Below are 16,179 nucleotides of genomic sequence, written 5' to 3'. Positions count from 1 at the left end.
ATTACTGGGATTCGTTTAATATAAAACTGCTTCAATTACAAACAGACCTTTAGAACTTGTAAGCGTTACGTTGCATTTTCCTTTTCTTTTCGTTTTGTTAACTGAATATCGCACGTTAGATTATACATTACTTTAGTTCGAATAATTAACAAACGGACCGAGTGTGGTCCAGTGATCAGCAATCAGAAGTTTTGTTATTCTTGCACTGATATCACCAATATAAATCGAGTTCTGCAGTTTGTGGTCGTGGATGCATTATAAGAATGACAGTCAAATCCCTCTACTGAGCCTAACAAAAAAAATAGTAGTCCAAGACTTGGATGTTGATTAACTGCCTTCAGACTCTAGTCTATCATTTTAAAATATAGCGGAGATTAACACAGATATTCCTCGAGTAGTTCTGTGCTGTATTCGAGAAACAAACTTTTGTCGTTCTAAATACTACAATGCAAAATCTGTAGAGGTTGTGAAGGAACATGACTGAAAGACTCTCAGCACAAATATTAAGGAAGTATTAACATATGCTTCTAAGACATTACTATAAGAACAGTGGAAAATGAGTTAACTACATTTAATAATTATTTAATTTATCAGATGGGAAAAACACAACACCAGAATTCAATAAATTCTCACAAGTTGAAAACCTCTAGCGAAAAGTAAAAAAGCGTACCATTCTCGTCTTTATAAAGCTACCATACCTTTAGGATAATCATAATGCCAAATTCGTGATTAAACAGAAGCAAAATCACCAAAAAACTGTCGTTGCGTGTCAGCTACGGATAGTTCTATACTTGGTCACTACCTACCAACTCTCTTTACGACTCGTTGTCGGCCATCTCTTCTGGGTTTTATGTTCGGTTGTTTCTCCAGAGGGACATCATTTCTGGTTCAATACACGCTGTTCTCTATGGCTGACTGCACGAGAAAGTGAGAATCTTGCTTCTCAGAATAACATTATTTGAAATTTCTGTGTTTCCATAATGTCTAGAAGGGCAATTGTTTTTGTGGGTTTTGTTGATCTTTTCCTTAAGATATACTAGAGATACAGCTTTTTGAAGATTAACTTTACACGTACTTTGTACAAATGTTACTTTTTTCAAACGTACACAATAAAATAACCTTCTCTATTATTAGATTTCCTTTGTTGTTTTTTTTTACTTTTATTAAGAAATGGATGTGAATTCAGTTTCTCACACTTTAAAACCTCTGCTTGTAACAAACCTTTACAACATCACGAATATAAAACATTTCTTGACATTATTGTCGATATAATTAAACCAGTCAGTGAATCTTTGTTAAGTACAACTGTATATAAATATGAAAAGTTACCAGGTTTTCTTTTTTATTTTATCACAATTTCCAGCAGGAAAAGTTCGGAAGAAGTAAATGAAAGGATATTTTTATATGAATTAAACGACTCGTTGTTTGTTTGTGTTTTTTGTTTTAATTTCGCGCAAATCTAAACGAGTGCTATCTGCGCTAGCCCTTCTTAATTTAGCAGTGTAAGACTAGAGAAAATGCAGCTAGTCATCACCACTCACCGCCAGGTCATGGGCTACTCTTTTACCAAAGAATAGTAGAATTGACAGTCACATTATAACATCCCCAAGGCTGAAAAGACGAACTTGTTTGGTGTGACAGGGATTCGAACCTGAGACCCTCACATTACAAGTCGAGCGCCTTAGCCACCTGGCTGTGGCTAAACAACTCGTCTTCGACCTTAACCTTAATAATTAAATGGAATGTTAAAACTACACAGAATATATTTAATAGTTTGAAATTAACTTAATTCTCAAACCTTTCTGTAATATACTAACGACTACATACAGCAACTCTTGTAAACCAGGCAGAAGTGCTTCATAGAATGTGTAAAACTGCTAATACCAGATTTACTGAACTACAGAAGATATCTTGGATTTTACGGACTCATAATCAGTGATGTATTTAAGCAAATTATAAAATTAAAGAACGGGATCTGCTGATTATTAGCTATAACTAAAAAAAGTTTTATTAATTAAAATAGTTCAGGGCATTTTGGATGATTTAGAATCAGTAGAACCCATTGGATACTCAAAGTGTATTTATACAAATGTGTCATTATTACCAATGTATGGAGACCATTTGCTGTTTGGTGGCTTAGACTAGTCACGTGTAGAGTAATAACTTGATTGAAAATAGAGAGAAAACATTCCAATGAGCCTTAAAGTTAAAAGTAAATTGTTATTTGTACTACCAACATTGTTAATATTTTTTAAAAAAGAACCTGGTTGAGAGGACACTCATCAAGTGGCCACTAGTGTCTAAAGGACAGAGAAGACCAAATGTTCTAATGAAGACCCCATTGAAAGTATAAAAGTCGAATAAATGAATACGATATTAATATTTATCACAAGACAAGACCTAAAAGACTAGTTTGCACAGCAATGAATAAATATACCATAGTATATCAAAAGAGAAAATATAAAACATGAATGGATGTATTATTCTATCACAAGCCCAAAACGTATTTTTTCAATAAAACTACCGTAATTCTGCTATATGAGCGATGCTCGTGAACATTGTATTATTTTTCATTCTATATAATGATTAAAACTGGGTTTAAACTTTAAAATAAGGGAAGAAGTAACTTCATGAATTCAAATCCTGTTTTAATATATTTAAAAATTAGCTTTAGTTAATAAAACTCCTTGGAGATACCAAAGACTCACTCGGTTAAGCCTAACTAGTATTCCATTGTTAAAAGAATAAAGTAGAATATGATAATATTAAATTTTTTGTTAAAACAATGTACATGCTTAACTATAGTGGGAATAGTATAACACTGTTAAAAAAAAGACCAATAAACCATTGTTAAAGCATTGGTTATGTGTAACTTTAGCCTAATTATTGTTACACTACTAAATCAGTGTTTACACTTAACTGACACAAGTAAATGCATTAGGTATTGATGAAAGACGTTCCGAGTTTTATATATAGACTACTGAACACTTCGATCATTTGACTACCAATATCCGAAAATAAATATTTTAGCTTTTTCCAACTATTTAAAATATTACGTCAACACTACGCTTATCGGCATTCTGGTATATGTACATAAAAACGGCATTCTGGTATATGTACATAAAAAGCTTATTCATGCCATATCCAAGGCTATTCATTTATATCACGTATAAACGTAATTTTTCCTTAAACTCATGTAAAGGATCTTTCTTTTGTATGTATAAGGATTTTTTTCACACGCCTTATATAGAATAATTCTTATTTTTATAGAAGTACTCCTCACATCTCATACATTTGTTCTTGTGGCAATGTTTCCCTGAAGTCTTATATAAAGTTGCCTTCTTAAATTTCTATAACTATATTTCCTTTGTATCTTACGTTACAAACTTAAGTCTTCATCTGGATACTAGCCCCATATTTTAGAACGACCGTTATTTGAGTTACTACTGAAATACTTTCCGACATGCTATATAAACTTACTTAAAACGCCTTTAGGTGCTTTCTTTATAACTGATAAAGGAACTTATGTAGGAATAAAACCGCCAGAACTCATATTTTCGTGCACGCTTTACAATAATGTCTATTTAGTCACAAATGAAGCACGCGCTTGCTGCTCCGTTTTTTGTTTTGTTTTTTTGTTTAGGTTCTTATGTTCATCGTTTTTTTGTTTGATTTTTTTTGCTTATTTATTTATTTTTGAAAGTAAAAAATGGTTCATGCAATCATGTAGATAAAGTTCTACCTTTATAATCTACTACGATATTTATACTGTGGGATAACTTCTCGCATCGGTTATTTTGCTTATGCTAATATTAAAAAATATCCCAGTTTGTCATTTACAATAAATTAAACACTGAATTGTTGTAAAAGAAATTACCGCTATGAGTATTCAGAGCGCTTATTATTATTATTGTTTCCATTGTACGTTTCGTTCATCCAGGGTTTTTAATAGGCTTCACACGTGTGAAAAATGATGCAACTCTGATGTATTTTATTGGCAATTGAACAACCTCTGTCTCTTTTTTTTGGGTGGGGTGGACTGGGGAGTAACGTTACAGAGTAGGCACAGTGTTCGTATCAGGAAGTGGACAATGTAGCTGTGACTTCTCTGGGTGGAGTAACGTTACAGAGTAGGCACACTGTTCGTGCCAGGAAGTGGACAATGTAACTGTGACTTCTCTGGGTGGAGTAACGTTACAGAGTAGGCACAGTGTTCGTGTCAGGAAGTGGACAATGTAACTGTTCGTGCCAGGAAGTGGACAATGTAACTGTGACTTCTCTGGGTGGAGTAACGTTACAGAGTAGGTACAGTGTTCGTGTCAGGAAGTGGACAATGTAACTGTCACTTCTCTGGGTGGAGTAACGTTACAGAGCAGGCACAGTGTTCGTGTCAGGAAGTGGACAATGTAACTGTGACTTCTCTGGGTGGAGTAACGTTACAGAGCAGGCACAGTGTTCGTGTCAGGAAGTGAACAATGTAACTGTGACTTCTCTGGGTGGAGTAACGTTACAGAGCAGGCACAGTGTTCGTGTCAGGAAGTGAACAATGTAACTGTGATTTCTCTCAGCATACATGAACTGTGATCTATTGTACTAATAAAGTATGGAGTATGTAATTCGTGTCACTAACACATCAGTGTCACTAAAGGAAACCAAATTCAACAGAGTGACTTTTGCATGCATAAGGGGAGAGTTCCTTATTATTATTACAGAGTAAGCTGTCACCTCGTCACTTCAATTGTTATTTTGTAAAATTTCATGACCGCCTAGTATCAAAGATAATGCCAACATCTCGAAAAATGACCAATATGTGACCTTTTCTAAGAGGCATCGCACGTCGCACGTAAAAACATCAATACCAAACCGGATTTCTTGTAGACAAACTGTATAAAGTATTTTGAGTTGGATATACTTTTCAGCTTTTCTTTCAAGTAAACATAACAGTTTATAATCCCAATTTCATGTGTGTGTTTTTTTCACGTTTCTATTGAAAATATACTTTTGATTGTTGGTTACCAGTTCAGAAAATTAGATGTTTCAGTGGCAAAAGCGAGAACAAAATATTATTATGTCTGATTGAAGCTAAAACTGCCAATTATGTTGGGTACTGTTAATAGTTGAGCTAAAAAAAAGTTATGATAAAGTAATTACTAGCAAACAGGGTAATGAATGGGTGTACATGAAAGTTATGGAAAGTCATGGAATTTTTAAAATCAACCAGCAAACATTAAAATGGCTCACCACAAATGTGAAAGGATATATATATATATATATATATACGTACTTCTTGTACGTTTCCTTTTTCCATTTTGACCTCAGTCCTAACGAATTAGGGGTACTTGGATAATTTTTATAAGCAAAGAGAGACTTACACCAGAATGGCTAGTCTAGTTAGCTACCATATAGAGCGAACATCTTCGGCGGAGGAGGATTCGAGTTCGCAACCCTCAGATTGCGAGTCAGGCACCTTAACCACTTGGCCGCATGTGTTGTATACAATCTAATCACACAGGATGATCTTTATATAAAAGGAAGATCGTCTTATTGTATGTGACAAAATAATTTACTATCTTTCTAACACACTTTTATTTATATATTGTCTCATACCCGAAACAAATATACACTAAGAGCTAGTTTGTTACCATTGAATATCTGATTTATTAATCGAATCAATGATACTTACAGATACTGAGGGAGATAACTCTAATTGACACAATTATAAACATCACATTATGTTAAAGCGATTTTCGACTGACCAATTACGGAAGTTCACTTGTGTGGTTCGAACTAGATTTTTTATTGGAAGATGGTGTGTGTGTGTTTTCTTATAGCAAAGCCACATCGGGCTATCGGCTCAGCCCACCGAGGGGAATCGAACCCCTGATTTTAGCGTTGTAAATCCGGAGACATACCGCTGTACTAGCGGGGGTCTGGTAGATGGCTACTGATAAATTCAACCACTTTTCGTTTCCAAACAAATCAAATTACTAGCCAGAGGTGGAATTTAACTCCACTGTTCCCCCCCCCTCATAAGTCAGAGTTTATTACTAAACCTAGGTGTACCACACCCTTTAACACTCCTTAATCTAAAGCTTTTCACACATTTAAATGCGGTGTTAAAATGTACCTGTTTTAGAAAACCCTTTATTTTAGACCTTTGCTTAAAAATATATTATAATTGAGTTAACAAATCTCCATGACACAGTTTTAGTTGAATAAATAAATTAAAGTCGGTAAAAATAAGTAAAAACTGCGAAGTTTAAAGCCGTACTTAACCTTTTATGTCATGTCTCTTATAAATGTCTAAGTCTTCACTGAGTTTTACTTGTTTTCGTCAAAATAAAGTTTTCTCTGCTAATACCATATAGCGGCAAAGAATAGAATGAAGCTCGCAATTAAGTCATAGTTGCCTCACGGTTTGTCTAGTGTTTCAATAGTGAATGACACTAATTTAATTTTGGAGTTCACATATTGTGTAATCCTCCGAGTTTGAGAAAAAAGATCCTACAGTTTTAGAATGATATTTAACGTCATTTCAAGGAAGATCGCTCGAATATGACTCCTGTAACGTTTCGCTTGTCAGTGAAAATCAAATCCTATTTGTTAGGTGACACGTACTAAAAAAGATAGCCAGCTTTTTAAATCTTATGTTTACGAGAGAAAAAAAAAACAAACGATCGTTACTTGAAGAAAAGAAAAGCTTTGTTTTTGTTAACCGAAAAAAATAACATACAACGAGCAACGTTGTGCTTACAGTTTTTGGTGTATTATCATTAATTTACATGAGTTTACAAGTTAACGTTTTATAAACTTGGTGTTATAAATACGCCCACAATAAATTAAGGAGTGAAAGGTTGCTCACTGTAATCGATCCAAAATTAACAGGAGTTTGAATACGAATCAATTAATCTAATGTATGAGTTGCATATGATAGGTTTCTCGTGTATTCTAGCGTTTTGTTCATAAGACTGCTGGCCCTATCTCGACAATGTTGGATTAGATCACTTGAGCAATTTATTTTGTTGAAAATAATAACATGAAAGTTTAATTCCAAGAAAGTTTCTTATCGATCGGAGTCAATTTTGTTTTCCATCAGTTAGAGTATCAACAAAACCGTAGAACTACTTTACTTGAGAGATAATTAATATATTCCTACGTTCACAGTCCGATTTTTCACGACACACATCGGAACGAGATATTCACTAGATAAAGGAGATCAAAAACTTTCTCAACACAAGACCCATTACAGCTTTCCACATTCTGGCTTACACACCCACGCAAAACATTATTCTTTGACTTCTGTATTTGTTACCGCACTGGGAACTCCCAAAGATTTAACCAAGGGGGACCGCCCCCTGAAAAATCTATGCATATTGATCACATATTTTTCAGATTTTATTTATAGTAAACTCATTTTGTATCGTCTAATAAAAAATAAAATTTCTGTAAACACTGTTACATCTTATTTAATTCAACTTTTTACTTTAGTGTTCCCCTTAAAATAGTTTACCCCGTCTTTGAGTTAAAAGCCTGGTTACGCCATTGGAACCCTTGAACTAGATCATGTCCCATAATATAATCTATTTATTCTGCAATAACCAAAGTCTATAATAAAATATTATTAGATAATTTCTAAAATTAAACGAAACATAAAACACACTTTGTCTCTTGTTCTTCGTCTGTAATCTTTTAATGTTGAATTTTCTGAATTTCGTTCATTGAAACACTCGCTGGTTGAATCAAAATATATACCCTTCTTCTCCATATTTAATTTATACTGACAAAACTGTTATAGTTCTGTAAGTCTTCAGGATACCTCTCCTAATATTATGTAAAGTAATCATTAACTTTAACGTCATCTATAAAAGGATTTAAGAGTTATGATTATTACTGACTTGTAGCGTATTTCCAGATGAACTCTTAACGCTCAAATAAAGCTGGTGCGAATTTATAAAGCACATATATTTGATTAAAAGGAACTTGGCGGTATAAACCGTTCTCTTTCGTACAAGGCCCGAATTTCGCTTTAATCCTTCACGAACGAGATTTACGAGGCCATAAAACTATAGTGATCGTTAACATTTGCATTAAAATTAACTTGTTATCTTGTGGTATGCTACAAACTCTGATTTCACATATCAGCAGATGTGATACTCTGTAAACTTACCACCTTCTTTGTCATGGTTTACAACCATGAAAGTAAAACTTACCGGAAATAAATGAAAAGTCGCATTTACAATTATTCTACGTGTGTGCACTGAAAATGGTTGTATTTTTTTTAAAAATAAACACAGATGAAAGAAAGTACATTTAGGGAGAAAACGAAATATTTTTTTTTGTAATTTTAAAATTGAGGTTTATAGACAAACATGTTTATATTTATTCAAATTTATAACGAAGGTCGCTATGATGCTTGGACAGTATTGTTGTTGTTGTTTTTTTTCTCGTGAGAAAAAGAACTTAAGCCTCGTAAAAGTTTATTTTAATTCACTTATATAACATTCTTTCTCGTAACTCCATTGCAGTATTGAAATAATCAATTAGGCTTAGGATGTGGACACTAGAAAAGTAACCCAGAAGTAAGAGAAGCACAGAGACAAACTCTATATCGTTTCTATATATTCATTAATTAAGACCGAACTGATTAATTTCGAAATGCAACAATGATCACTAGGTCTAATTAGTGCGAATGAATAATTAGCTCTCAACTTTGACGGAGAAACTAACTTAGACTCTAATTAGAAATTTTCAGATATGAAAGAAGCGTTGTTTATATCATCTTTAATCTCCACCAATGATTAATACCAGAACATCAATCTTAAAACGATACTATGCACGTGACTGGATTGTGTTTGCGATATGGCTAACATAATTGGACGGATTTCCTAAAAACGTATGGTCGTTCTTGAAAATCTTCACTTTGAACTATAACCAAAAGTATTTTAATAGTTACTGTCAGAAATTTATAGTAAAAACAAATGTACGTGCTCCCTAAAATACAGAGAAAAACAAACACAAAATATTACAATGATCTTAATTTAACGATAAACTGATATTGCTTATGCGCACTCAAAAAAAACCAAGGACTTATTCATTAGAAAACTAATGCATATCACACAAGTTATTTTTTCTCAATTTTAAAAATGAAACACAATCTGAGTAAGAAACTGTTATATATAAAAAGTACTGCAATGACTCTCATAATTTACGGTGATAATTGTCGGTGCTGTTTCGAAGATCCGTATATTCTGGTTGTTATTCTCTGATATTCTAAGAAATTTCTCTTTAAAAAAATATGAAGATTTTTTCTTCGTCCTTCAGCCACTTTGATTTTTCTTTCAATATTTTTTTCTTGTCTTTGAACCCTTATTTTGTTCGGCCATGTTGTGTAAGGCTTAACATTTGAAGATACAGACTATGCATCGAAATAAACTGATCCTAGAAGAAGTTTATGGTTTAGAGATTAATTACACGTGAGCGTTAGGGAGAGGAAACTTGCTTTATTCGTTAGCCACACCAAACAAACACGTTTAGTAAACAGGTTTGTACAAAATCTATACTGTAATCAGCAGTTGTAACATTAGTTTGTCAGTTATAATTAACCATACATCAATAATAACTAACATGGTAACTGTTACATGTCCGAGTTTCAACACTTTTCACGCACGCGTAAATAGTCAATAGATATACTACGATATTTGTGCCAGCCGTACAAACTAACGCCTTAAAAACATGGCAGAAATTACTGTTCCACACCACGTCATTGATGTGGTAGATTGCTGACGTAAAGATGCAATAAATCATGAAAAATTTCAGTATCCAAGAGACTCAAAAGTACTAGTTAAAAACCTGTTTAATTATTTTAACTTTTGTAAAAGAAATAGAAGTATGATTGCTGTTTGTTCTAGCGTTTACTAGAAGCCAATTTCCATTCAACGATCCTTTTGTCTGTAATTTTACTTCTCCAAGAGTAGCCCTTCCAATATGTTTGAAACATGTTAAAAGCATTGTAATTTAACCCAAGGCTAAACTTATCCAAGAAACGAAATATAGTGATCATGGTATATTCCTCTCGTTTCACACTCTTTCGGGTGCTCAATGTGCAGATTCACATTTCATATAATAAACATAAAGACATTCCATAAAACAAGATGATTGTAAGCTATCATCTGTTGCTTCACTAACACTAGTAAACACATGGTCAAACAACTGTTTAGATAATTCCAGCATACCTATCATTACTTAGACCATTAAAATATTTAATGTCATCAACAGATGCTTTCTTATCATGGTCCTGTTACATCTACTTTGGCGTTTTGAGATAAATAAATTAAAATAATTGAGAGCTAACGTTATTTCTTTGAATGAAAATTGTGCATCGTTAATATAAATCAACACAAGAGTTCAGTTACAACTGCATTATTGTAAAGCCAACATCTGCACAGGATGCCAGACGTCGCAAGAAAACAAACTTCTTTGAAGAATATTGACATTGACGTACCTGAATTGTAGAAGTCTCCTGTAAATTAACACACATCTGTTATAGAAGTCTATTGTAACTAACTACGTACATCATTTGATTACATACAAAATACAGAAAATGACGTACCTCGGTTTAAAAAGTCGACTGTAACGCAATAAACCCCAATTGTAGAAGTCTATTGTAACTGAATACACTTTAATTGTAGAAGTCTATAGTAACTGAATACATACGACACACGAAAATGTTACACGAGCTTCTTGACCATGGTTATTTAACTTAAACGCTTTTAACTATAACACTTGAGGAAAAGTCCAATGCCTTCATAATATCTAAATTTTAATTTTGACAACACAAACCGAGGCTACGCCTCTTTCCTAATTTCGCCACTTGTTAAGAGCGTCACTCAACACTTACTGTGAATAGCACACCCCGGACGAGGCTATAAAGTACTCAGTTTTCAGAAGAGGAACTATCTCCCACTGTATGTTAGAACTGGTACGCACGTGTACGATTTTAACATCCCAGACGTAGCGTAGACGCTAATTAGTGCCCTCTTCTATCTTGTGTATGGACTTTGTAAACAACAAAAGATAGGATGTTTAACTTCTCCAAGCGGATATCAAGATTGCTCTCAGTTCACTACATTATGAAATAGCTGACACAGAAACGGCTGAGTGTGGTTGCTAATAGAAAAATATCCTGTTAACCTTGCTTTTATTTAAGAACTACGAGGACTATAATGTCATTGAGGAGTGTGTATGAAGTGGGAAAATAGGGGTAAAATTATACGTTATGATGACTCATCTTGCCACAATTAGTGCTTTTGTTTTTTTTTTTGTTCCTTTGTCTTTTATACTGAAATTGATAGTTATGGTGTACTTGTACAAATTTGCGCCAAAATTCACAAAGAAAGGTTTTTTATTTTGAGGTAATAATTACTACCACTTTCATTATTATTTTGACCCATAAATTATAAATAATGTATTATAAAGCGTGTCAATATTTTCTCTTAATAAACATGAAAAAGTTCTCCATATCTAAGTCCCCTTTCAGCTGCCATCTAGCGTTAGCAGATATTATTTTATTTTTATAATTACGAAGAACCACAAAGGTTTCAATAATTATCGGAGCGTAACTAAATGTAATGCCATTTAATGCTGAGTTTATGTTGTCTTTGTTATTTAACACAATGGGCTATTTGTACTCTGCCCACCACGGTGATCGAAATCCCATTTCTAACAGTATAAGTCCTCAAACATGCCGCTTTGCCACTGGGGAGCTTTTAGTAATGAGTGATGAATCTATAATCATGTGTATATTTATATTGATAAATATGTTGGACAATGTGAATCCATATCTATATGACATAACCCTAAAACAAATAGACGTAAAAGCAAGAGAAAAACCAAATTTGGGGAACGAATTATTGTCTATAAACAGTTGATTTTTCTTTTCTTACATTCATGTACTGAACACAGCATTATGTTACCTTTTCCACTGAAACAGACGTAAATTTACGTTACACTAACCGTTACGTTTACCTAGATGTACGACGTTGCTGCTGTTTTTTTTTAATTAAGCACAAAGTTACACAATGGGCTATCCGTCCTCTGCCTACCATGGCTATCGAAAGTTGTTTTTTTATAGCTTTGTAAGTCTACAGATATACTGCTGTGCCACTGAAGGACCTAGAGGTATGCATGCTAGGCAATTGTATGTTTTAAATAAGGCTTTACGTCCACTTTATTACACATACATAAAATACACGTATTAAGTATTGAAGATGGGAATACTGAAAACATATACATAACGTTCTATGCATACAGATATTGAAGAATAGTGTGTGTGTGCTCTTGTTGCAAAGCCACATCGGGCTACCTGCTGAGCCTACCGAGGGGAATCGAACCGCTGATTTTAGCGATGTAAATCCGTAGACTTACCGCTGTACTAGCGGGAAGCTTGGAAAATAGAATGGCGAAAATCTTTAGATAAATGTACAAGCATGGATTGGCCCTTTAGTAAAGCTAGTTGACGAGTCGGGTTCGAGTCCGAACGATATCTCAAAACACCCACCGCACTTTAAGCTTTTGCGTATTGAAAATGGGAATGTTTAAATCGTATACGTAAAATAGGATGTATGTATTGGTTTGATTCCTGTTTGTTTTGAATTTCGCGCATAGCTACACGAGAGCTATCTGGGCTAGCCGTCCCTAATTTAGCAGTGTAAGACTAGAGGGAAGGCAGCTAGTCATCACCACCCACCGCCAATTCTTGAGCTACTCTTTTACCAAAAAAATAGTGGGATCGACAATTGAAAGGCCGAGTTTGTTTGGTGTGACGGGATTCGAACCCGCGGACTACGAGTCGAGTGCCTTATGGCCATGCCGGACCTGCATGTATTGTGCCCAAAAAATATTATCGAACTGAAAGTAAAGAGATTCATAATTCTAAACACATTATTTCATTCTTCTTCAATATAAGTTTCCTCGTCACACAAAACACGCTCGGATTTTCATTTGTTGGGTGTTATAAGCCTACAGTTAATCCCACTTTTCGTTAGTAAGAAAAAGTACCCAAGAGTTGGCGGTGAGTGGTATTGACTAGTTGCCTTCCTCTAGTCTTACACTGCTAAATTAGGAACGGCTAGCGCAGATAGCCTTCGTATAGCTTTGCGCGAAATTTAAAAACAAACAATAAACATAAACTTGATTCTCATGACACGGCCCGGCATGGCCAGGTGGGTTAAGGCACTCGACTCGTAATCCGACAATCGCAGGTTTGAATCCCCGTCGCACCAAACATGCTCGCTCTTTTAGCCGTGGGAGCGTTATAAAGTGATGGTCAATCCCACTATTCGTTGGTAAAAGAATAGCTCAAGAGTTGGCGGTGGGTGGTGAGGACTAGCTGCCTCCCCTCTAGTTTTAAACTGCTAAATTAGAAACGGCTAGCGCAAATAGCCCTTGAGTATCTTTACGCGAAATTTAAAACAAACAAACAAATTCTCATGACACAGTGCAATATCCAATTTCCTGGAAAACAGAACGTGTAAAGTTGATGTGAATGGGGCCCACTCAGGGTCCTTTTCACTCGAAGCAGGAGTCCCGCAGAAAAGGGTAGTTAGCCCTATCTTAGTTATCATGTGTGTGAGTAATATGCCACTGTTGGACCTAAACTTAGGTTTTGCATCACAATTTGCTGACGATGTAGCGGTCTGGACAAGTGCCCTCACTCCTTCAACAGCAGCAAACACACCTCCAACCAGTATTACATAATAGAGAAGAATACAGCCAGAAATACAGAATAAAAATTAATATTCCGAGAACCCAAGTAATATTATTCAGCAGATTAAATAAACTGAAAAAAGATCCACCAAGTTATACATGAATGGATCACTTTTACTGACTGCTACTTCTGCAAAATTTCTAGGATTAACTTATGAAACCATATTAACGTGGATACAGCATACAAACAATATCCTGATTAGAATCTGGAAAAGAGCGAATTATGCAAGAAGTCTTTCAGGTAAAAATCAAGGAACATCACCTGACAATATATTAAAAAAGCTACAAAACATACATCAGACCTATAATAGAATATGCATCTCCTGCCTACAAAGAATATAAAACATTCATGCACAAGTTTGCACACGTAGAGCCAATACCTGAAAAAATTGGCATAAACATGACTTAATGTGTGATCTCGACAGATACTACGTGCATGATGAACATAGTCCTAAGTACCTCTCTTCTATAAATATATACTTAAGAAATATAAAACAAGCTGGCCACCATGCACTAGACGCTTAAAACTAGTTATATTTTATTGTACCTACTTTATTTCTGTTTATTTATTTTTCCTTTTTTATACGTGCTTTATTATTATTATTATATTATTATTATTAATAATATTATTATTATTATATTATTATTATTATTATTATTATTAATATTATTATTGTTATATTATTATTATTAATATTATTATTGTTATATTATTATATTATTATTAGTAGTAGTAGTAGTAGTAGTAGTAGTAGTATTTTATATATATGGAAAAAAATATTATGAATATACAAGTGAAGGAAAATAAAAACTTTTCAAGACTATATATACATGGACATTGCCCTGAAACGGGCCTAAGTACGATGTAATACTGTGGCCCAAAGTTATACCCAATAATACACCCCAAAGAATAGACAACATCATAGTTAGGGATGGAGGAAGAGGTCTTGTGCACCTGACCCTCCTGGGTATTCAAAAATTAACATACCCAAATACCCACACAGAAGAAGCGACACAGTGCAAGATAGCGTCTTATATTTGAGACTGTGATAAGCATCTTGTGAGTTGCTGTATCCTTTTGAAAACCAGAATAAGTGGATGGGCTGTTCTGGCTAGGTCTATTGAAGTGTATTAATATGTGAACTTCGCGTTAAGCATAATTAGGCCTGGGATGGCCGGGTGGTTAGTGCGCTCGACTCGTAATCTGAGGTTCGCGAATTTCAATCGCCTTTCCACCAAACATGCTCGCCCTTTCAGCCGTGAGGTCGTTATAAAAAGTGAAGATCAATCCTACTATTCGTTAGTACCAAAGTAGCCCAAGCGTTAGCGGTGGGTGGTGATGACTAGCTGCATGTCTTTCAGTTAACTCTGTTAACTTAAGGACCACTAGCGAAGGTAGTTCTGGTGTAGCTTTGCTCGAATTTCTAAACACATAAACAATTAAGCGTATCTTTATTCTCGTAAATATATTAGCGAAGTCGAACAACGTTTTCACCACTTTTGTGTTACCGTAGTTTACGTTACCAAGTGTTATGCTTATTAAATGATCGTGTTTTACTATTGTTTATTTTGTATTTCTGCAAATTTAGGATTTCGTAAAAAAAAAACTGTAATTAAAAGTAAATACAAAACACACTTCTGTGTCACTTGATTTCTTGTTGCCTCAATTAGGTCATCTAATATTAACATTTTAACACGAAAAATTACCAATACGACAGCTCTAAGTCATTTTATAGCAGTCATGAGAGAGAAATCTACACACACATCTGGGAATTTACGACAGTTCTTTAAAATCATTAGAAGAGCATGTCTGTAAAGGCCGTAACTAGTAATTAGTTTTCGCTTGGCTTGGTGTTGTAAGATGTAGTGGTATACGTTTCTCATAACAGAAACATTTTTATATCCCTTAGATAGTTTGTAACAAAAAAAAAAAACAACCGTAGTTTCACCAACAGTGACAAACAAAAACGATGTTGACGAGATTAAAGTGATCAAGAAATTTGATAATTGAATAGCAATCCAAAAATTAATTATTTGCTTCTTTTTTTTTTTAATTTCGCGCAAAGCTACACCAGAGCTATCTTTGCTAGCCGTCCCTAAGTTAGCAGTGTGAGACTAGAGGACAGGCAGCTAATCATCACCACCCACCAGTAACGTTTGGGCTACTCAACTACCAACGAATAGTTGGGTTGGCTGCAACGTTATAACACCTCCACGGCTGTAATGGCGAGCATATTTTGTGTGATTACAAGTCGAGCGCCATATTAAACCCTTTTTTTGAGCACATAATATTTAATACGTAATAATTACTTAGATTATAGAAAGTAATACGATCGAATTGTGTCATGATGGTTGTTGTTGTTTTGAATTAAGCACAAAGCTACACGATGGGCTATCTGTGCTCTGCCCACCACG

At 34.5% G+C, this 16,179-nt stretch overlaps 1 protein-coding gene and 1 long non-coding RNA gene across 4 annotated transcripts in view; one reads left to right on the top strand and one right to left on the bottom strand.

The window, feature by feature from the left end:
• Positions 1-11,066, bottom strand: part of LOC143231058 (teneurin-a-like) — a 473,661-nt gene extending 462,595 nt beyond the window's left edge. For 2 of the 3 annotated variants that reach the window (XM_076465567.1, XM_076465566.1), the window contains exon 1: positions 10,610-11,066. The gene's annotated coding sequence lies outside the window, so the exon portion shown is untranslated. Of the gene's footprint in view, positions 1-10,501 lie in introns of all 3 variants that reach the window. The other variant, XM_076465565.1, reaches the window with a different exon arrangement.
• LOC143231060 (uncharacterized) overlaps positions 1-16,179 on the top strand; it is a 54,225-nt gene that overhangs the window by 1,430 nt on the left and 36,616 nt on the right. The gene's annotated exons all lie outside the window — the stretch shown is intronic.

Source organism: Tachypleus tridentatus, chromosome 10, assembly GCF_004210375.1.
Source record: "Tachypleus tridentatus isolate NWPU-2018 chromosome 10, ASM421037v1, whole genome shotgun sequence".
Classification (NCBI taxonomy): Eukaryota; Metazoa; Arthropoda; class Merostomata; order Xiphosura; family Limulidae; genus Tachypleus; species Tachypleus tridentatus.
This window is presented reverse-complemented; position numbering and strand designations above follow the sequence as displayed.